The sequence below is a fragment of the Camelus bactrianus genome, chromosome 7, assembly GCF_048773025.1.
Source record: "Camelus bactrianus isolate YW-2024 breed Bactrian camel chromosome 7, ASM4877302v1, whole genome shotgun sequence".
Taxonomy (NCBI): domain Eukaryota; kingdom Metazoa; phylum Chordata; class Mammalia; order Artiodactyla; family Camelidae; genus Camelus; species Camelus bactrianus.
The window spans coordinates 66,206,239-66,213,993 of NC_133545.1; positions in this window are offsets into that span (position 1 = coordinate 66,206,239).

The window sequence follows — 7,755 nt, forward strand, 5'->3', positions numbered from 1 at the left end:
TCCCGCCCTCCCTTGCACCTATGGGGCCGACGCCGCCCCACCTGGAGCCAATCTCGGTCCGCGAGGGGCGGGGCTGGTTGAGCGGAATTTTAAAGCAATGCGCTAGAGCCCCGCCCCGGCGCGTGGGCAGCTGTCAAGATGCCGGGCTCGGGCTCGCGCTCGCAGCCCGCGTGTCGCAGGCAGTCGGCACGCAGCTGAGCACCGCCGCAGCTGGCCTGAGGATTGTGGGAGGCGGGGCTCAGGAGTGCCCTGGGAGGATTGCTGACACTTGCCCGGAGCCCAGCTCACGGATGGAGTCTCTGGCTCAAACGGCTGACCCTATTCCTGGAAGCCAACTCTCAAGTGGCATCCGTAGCTACAACGCCAAGCAAGCAGCAGCGCCGGCTCCCCCATCAGACCCAGGGCCTGACTCCCAGGAAGGGAGCGGGGTTCCTTTTGTCCTAACGCCCTCCCCGGGCCTGACAGACAGCTACGAATAGCCCAAAGAGGGAGTGTCCGCAGAATCTCTCTCTTGGGGCGTCTGGTGGTGGGATTCTTGACCCTCGACGCCACGTCGCTCCTGCCCTACCCCCAGCACGGCCTGCAGCCGGGACTAACCGCCCCTATAAGAATGAGCGCGGTGCGAGGGTACACTCTGCTCCTTGCGCCCTTCATCCGTCCTGGGCAGTGACCCCCAGAATTGAGGGTGGGACGGAGATGAGCCTTTGGGAGGTAGGGCCTTGGCCCGGTGGTGCTGCTCCCTGAGAGAGGCAGGGAGTGCACCCTCGTCGCGCGTGTTCGGAACCTAGCGCCTACCTTCCAGAGGTTTTCCACCCCTCCGTCTTTACCAGCGGGGAGGTCCTGGGGTGGGCCTGCGTTCTCCGGCGCTCACCTAGGTTGCCCGTACACCTCTCTGCAGCAATGCCCAGAATTTAGAGTGATATCCTTACTGACTGCCAGTCCTACGGGGCCTAGCATGGTGCTGTGAAAAGAACAGGTTCTCAATAAATGTTTATTAAATTTAACTAGAAGTCACATTTGACGTGATTTTACTCTAATTTTACAGTTCTGGGGGCTCCAAAATCCATTAAACTTCCACCTCTGTTTTTAAAGTTTCTGTCAAAGAATGTACATCATACAAATTACTATGGGAGATACTGTTAGTCTATGTTGAACGCTTTTAAAACACACAGAATTTTGTATATTGAAGCTACAGATTATTAATTTCTGAGGTTGTAAAAAAAAACTTAAAACTTTAAAATCATCAGAGTTCACAGGAACTATATTCAGTATCTTGTAATGGCCTATAATGAGAAAGAATATGAAAAGGAATATGTATGTATAACTGAATCACTATGCTGTACACCAGAAATTAACACATTGTAAATCAGCTATACTTTTTTAAATAAAAATGCTTGTAGGAAAAAAAATTGTCTTAACTAATTTACTACAATATTCACACATTAAAATTATTTAAAAAAAACAATTTTGAAGACTTTAAACATTATCTTTCACCTAAATAAAAGCTGGAGGGCTTTTCTGGTGAATACGTTTGTTGCCAAACATTGCTTGTCTACTCTGTAGTACCATAGAGGCTTGCAAGTAGGTTTTACCCTATTCAAATTGAAATTGTTGTTTAAACACAGATTAAAAGTGCATCGAGGAAAAAAGTGGAAAGCCATCAGTCATCAAGAAAATTCCATGCTGCTTTGTCCTGCAGAAGAGAGAAAACACACGTCTGAAATGCTTATCAAGGAGTCAAAACTCAGTGTCGTTATTCTCAAAATAATGCACCTTTCAAGTACATTTTCATGTCATTTGTGCTATGAATTTACATTTATGATTGAAGACTTAGTAAAACTCCATTTTAGATGATTAGGTAATAATGTTATTTTTCAAATGCTACTTTCATGGGGATTCAGTTAACACTGGTACTTGGTGAACAAGATTTCCCTTTAAACCATTTTCTGTATGTACAGCATGTCATTAAACTGCCACATGGGGGCCTTACTCGATAAAGCTTTTTCTTAATTATCCTAAGATATATGTCCTGAGTCTCATTCTTTCTTCGGATTACTAATATGGAGATAGTTAATCAATTACATCCAGTACAAAGTACAGTACTACTATAGAGCCTTTCACAATACTTTTTGAGCTTCTTTCGGCACCTATTGCAATTCTTTATTTTGTTCTCTTAACTTTTTTTGTGGGGGTGTAATTAGGTTTATTTATTTATTTTATTGTATTTATTTATTATTATTTTTTTAATGGAGGTACTGGGGATTGAACCCAGGACCTCCTGCATGCTAAACACGCCCTTTACCACTAAGCCACACCCTCCCCCTCCTTTATTTATCCAAACATTTACACAAAGGTTATTCAGAGATATAAAAAGATACAATAAAAATAATGAAAACAGCAGATGCCTAATTTAACCTACAAGAAATCTGTAGAACTGAATGAGCTGAGCATGCTCATTCACTATTTTCCCAATCTCCTTGTTCTCTCCATCAAAAAAAAAAGACAAAATTACAACTATAACATGTAAAATGTCCTCAAACCCCAAATGCTGTAAGCCAGAGAGATTACCAAACCATCACTTATTTTAATCTCAAAGAAGTGAACTTTCTATGTATGCCCAAACCCAGCAGCCATACAGAAAAAACTGATAAAATTGAAGAGAAAAAAAATTTTTTTAATCTATGAAGTAAGTTTCACCATATATACAATCAAAGGAAAAATGACAGACTGAGAAAACATATTTGAAATTCACATCATGGACAAAAAGCTAATATCCTTTTTATAGTGGCACAGGGGAATGTTGAGTAGAGTAATGCCGGTATTTTATCCCTATTATGTTGTTACTTTTCATGGAAGTTCCTTGAGCACATTTTAAAGCTGATGGAGTGACTTTTCTGGTAAGCAGCCTGAGGTGACATCAAAAAATGGTTTGTTATTGCTATTCAGTTGACCCAGAAAACCCCACAAAAATCAAGCAAAGCAAGAGCTTCAAATCATGTTCACTTTAAGAACACTCATGAAACTGCCCAGGCCATTAAAGGTATGCATATCCGAAAAGCCACCAAGTATCTGAAGGCTATCAGTTTACAGAATCAATGTGCACTATTCTGTTGTTAACAATGGTGGACTTGGTAGCTGTGTGTAGGCGAGACAGTGGGGCTAGACGCAGGGTTGATGACCCAAAAAGTGTTGAATTTTTACTGTACATACTCAAAAATGCAGAGAGTAATGCTTAACTTTAGGGCTTAGTTGTAGATTCTCTGGTCACTGAGCACATTCAGGTGAACAAAGCCTCCATGACGTGGTGCAGGGAGAGCTCATGGTCGGATCAACCCTTAATATGGGCTCTCCTTGCCATATTGAGATGATCCTTACTAAAAAAAAGAGCAGATTGGCCCTAAACCAGAAGAGGAGGTTGCACAGAAGAAACAGTTATCCCAGAAGAAACTGAAGAAACAGAAACTTATGGCCCAGGAATAAATTCAGCAAAAGATAAATGCAAATAAAAGTAAAAAGAAAAAATTTTAATTAAAAAATAAACTTAAGGAATGAATGCACTGGGAGGGAAACGTTAGTAATGCAAGAGAGAGAAAAAATGATCAGAAGTGACAACGTGGGAAAAGCATTGGGTTTTGAGGCACAAGTAGATGGACTGAGCTTTGGTTAAAGTGTGAAGGAAAAGCCCAGCTGGGCTAACAAGCTAAGTCACAAATCTAAGTGTCGGTTTACTGATCTAAGTTCTGCTGGGCTAACTCATAAATCTGAAGTTTAGTGTCAGTTTACTGGGCTAACAAGGTAACTCGTAAATCCAAGCTCAGCAAGTGTCAGTAACGTGATCTGTTCCGAATTGATAAGCTTCAGTGTACTGATTCCTTTCCTTTTGTTGTTTGAGCCTTATTGGCTAATAGCCCCATACTTGTAATTAACCCTATAAAACCTCATGTGCACGTCTTGGAGGTGCTCAGACCTTCGGAGCAGAAGCCTCTCTGAGCCCGCTGGCGTAATAAATCTGAGTACTCCAACCCTCCGAGTGGTGCTTATTTCTTGGCTGGCCTGTCATTTCCATAACAAAAGGTACTAATTCTCAATTGTAACCATAGAGAAAGGTGGAAGTATAGGTGCAAATATAAGTAGTTTTAAGCTTTTATTATTAGAAAGTTGAGGAAGTTCTCATCTGATAACTTCTGCTTTATCTTCAAGTTAAAAGACAAAGTCACCAGCTGAATGATTCAAGCAATCCTTCTTAAAGTGAGTAGTAGATTAAGTTGACTAATGGAATTTAGGACTCCTGGTCAGTGTTTGAGGACCAGTTTAAGATCGGTGATGATGAATGAGACATATCTATTCTATTGTGTGACTTTCCTTGATACTGTTAGTATCTTAATCATCTCAGGTATATTTTTAGTATCCTAGTCATCTGAGGCTGCCATATCAAAATACGATAGTCTGGGTGGCTTAAACAATAGAGATTTATTTTTTTCAAAGTTCTGGAGGCTGGGAAGTACAAGATCAAGGTGCCAGCCAATTTGGTTCCTGGTGAAAACTCTCTTTCTGGCTTTTAGGTGGTGTCATCTCCCTCTGTGCTTACAAGACCTTGTCTTTGCTGAGCCTGAGGTGGGGGGTAAGAGAGAGAGCAAGCTCTCTGGTGTCTCTTCTTAGAAGGGCACTAATGCCACTATTAGGGACCATCCTCATGACCTCATTCTAACCCTGATTACCTTCCAAAGCCTCCATCTCCAAATACCACCACACTAGCGGTTAGGGCCCCAATGTATAAATTTGGGGGGAACACAACACTCAGTCCAGAACAATTAGACTGCTGACATGCAGGTATAAGGAAAATGTTGATTTCATGCAGGAATGAGATTTTTATGAAAGGGTAAAAGGACAAGACAAATACAAGGAAGTCTGGGATATTATCAATGTGATTTTAAGATTGGATACAGAGGGAAAGAAGAAGAGAGAAATGATGGATTAAGGTAGAGAAGAGGGATCAAAGGACTGGATGATCTGCTGAGTTCAAAGAATAATCATAATGGATACAGTTAAACCAGCAAGGTAGAAGAGGAGATTGGAGATTGTGCTCAGAGTGTGATATGCTTGAATTAGCAGTTTTGCAATTAGAGCACTTACGAGTGATGACAAAACCCAAGGTTTGTAACCATGGTAACCTGTGCCAGTGGAGAAGTGGAGGAGTAGATCTGGTGATGAAAGGAGGTTAAAAAAAAAAGAGTCAGTGTCTTGAATGGCCATTTATGTTGTCATGAAGTCACCCAGAATTATGACAGGATTTAGAATAGACCATAACTGCTGTGTTATCTTCAATAATTCAGGGGGAGTAAGTGGGGGATAAGTAGATAATAATTCTGTCAAATTAAGCCTCAAGGACTGAAAGCAAATTTTGTTGATTTGCTTGCTTTTACAAGAGGGTGGAGAAATAATGGTCTAGAAGTGGCAACAGAAACCAGGAAGAACACTCCTCCTCTGGGCCTGAGGTATAAAAGGGATGAAATTATTTAAAAACAAAGCAAAACAAAAACATCCGTTTGAGAGTTTGACGAAGGAAGCAGAGTCCTCAGGGGAGATCCACATTTCCATTGAGGAAGGAGGGTGGAGGGTCCACTCAGAAGAAATGGAGGATACAAGGTAGTATTGGTCATACAGCAAGTGTTCCAGGGGGCATGATAGAAGGGTGGAGCAGAAAACGTCCAGGGCAAGGAATTGCAGAACATGTTGGTACAATAGGGTATGGGTGGTGAGGCTAGCATTATAGGCCATGTTGAGTATCTTCACAGGTCTCACAAAGTATTTTTTGTGAAAATAAAGAACTCTGGGTAAAAGCTGATCAAAACAAGATGGATTTGGTCTTAACAGTTTCTTTGAGGAGGGCAAATGGGCCCTTAGTTCAGAGGGCTTTTTTTTCCCTTCTTCTTCTTCTTCTTCTTCTTCTTTTTTTTTTTTTAACTTGGAGGAAGGGCTTGACAAACTAAAAATTACAGAGTCTAGACAGTGATTACATGGATCATGTCAATGAATCTTCAGAGTCATTCTCTGATGTAGGTAGTTATATTCTCGCATTTACATACAAGGAACCAGAGACTTGAGGCTAAGTAACACAGTCACACAAAGAAAGTCTTGATCTATTTGATGCAAATGAATCTATTAATAAGATCCATCCTTTTTCCTGACATGTTTACTGCCTTTTTGAGAAAGTAGCTCCAGGTAAGGCTTAAATACAAAACTCCTGTTTTGCACACAAAGTGCTTAAGAATCAGGAAGGGTTTTATGCAATGACCAACTGCATCCCTCATGGAATACAGTCTCTAGAGAGTTAAGAGCACCAGAGCTCAGGCTTCCCTAATGCTTTGTAAGAAATATAGAATGAGTTTCACCATTGGAGGGAGCAAGAAAGACACCTGATTGACTCAGGGAGGACAGCAGTCCTTTCAACTCTCTCCTCCCTCTTACCCTTCTTTTTAGACTAGAACCTCAGGCTCATGTTGCACCAAATTGGATTATCTTACACCAAAGGGAATTGTCAGCATTCTCCAGCACATTGACATCATTTTGTACCCACTCCCCTCCTCTTCTGTTTCTATCGCATATCATCGTTTTTCCTCTGTCACCTTAATGACAATAAAAACTCTTCTATAACATCATAATAACAAAATAATATTCCATGGTGTGGTTGTATCATAATTTCCTCTACCAACCCCACATTGTTGTACTTTTAGTTTGATTCCAATTGCTATGCCATGGTAGACAGTATCAGCATTGCAATATCTGCATATCCATGGTTACTGTTTTAAGAGAAATTGTTGAATACACTTTTTGACTCAGAAACTATGGGCTGAGTCAAAGGAAATGAAAACTTTAATGGATACAAATTGAATTCTTCTCCAGAGATGTCTTATCAATTTATATTTCTACTAACAGTACATAAGAGCATTTCCCTAAACCCTTGCCCATTCTGGACATTATCATTCATTTTGCTATTTTTCCATATAATAAGCAAAGGGCAATATCTTATTGAAATTTTCCCTTTTTTATTAGTAGTGAAATTACACACTTATTTCATGTGTTATTTGCTACTTATATTTTGGCTTTGGATCTGCTTGTTCACATCCTTTTCCAATTTTCTAAAAGAGTATTAGTTTTTTTTGTAGTATCATATTGGTCTATTATATGTATAGCAAATACTTTTTCTAGCTTGTTGCCTCATTTATGGTGCCTATAGAATTACTGTATACAGAGATGCTGAAAATGTTTTATATAAATGAAATTCATCATTCTTTTTCCTTTATTGATCTATCCTTTGGTCATATTAAAAAGGCCTTTCAACCCCCAAGATTATACAGATATTTTATGGGTTTTTTTTTTTTTTACATCAAAAATCGTTCCTCTAGTGCTCTCATTTAAAAACATATTTCTGATAAGTTTATATTGTATAGCACAGGGAGCTATATTCAACATCTTGTAACTTATGATGAAAGAGAATATGAAAATGAATATATGTATGTTCCTATATGACTGAACTATTTATTGTGCTGTACACAGAAATTGACACATAGTAAACTGACTATACTTCAATAAAAAAATACATAATAAGAAAAAAAACATATTTCTATTAAAATCTATATGCACTGTGGCTCCAGGAAGACAGATATCATGTTCATTGTGTTTAGCATCTAGCATATTGTTGTCAATATTTCATAAACATTTTTGGATGAAAAAATAGTTCATCTGTATGGAATA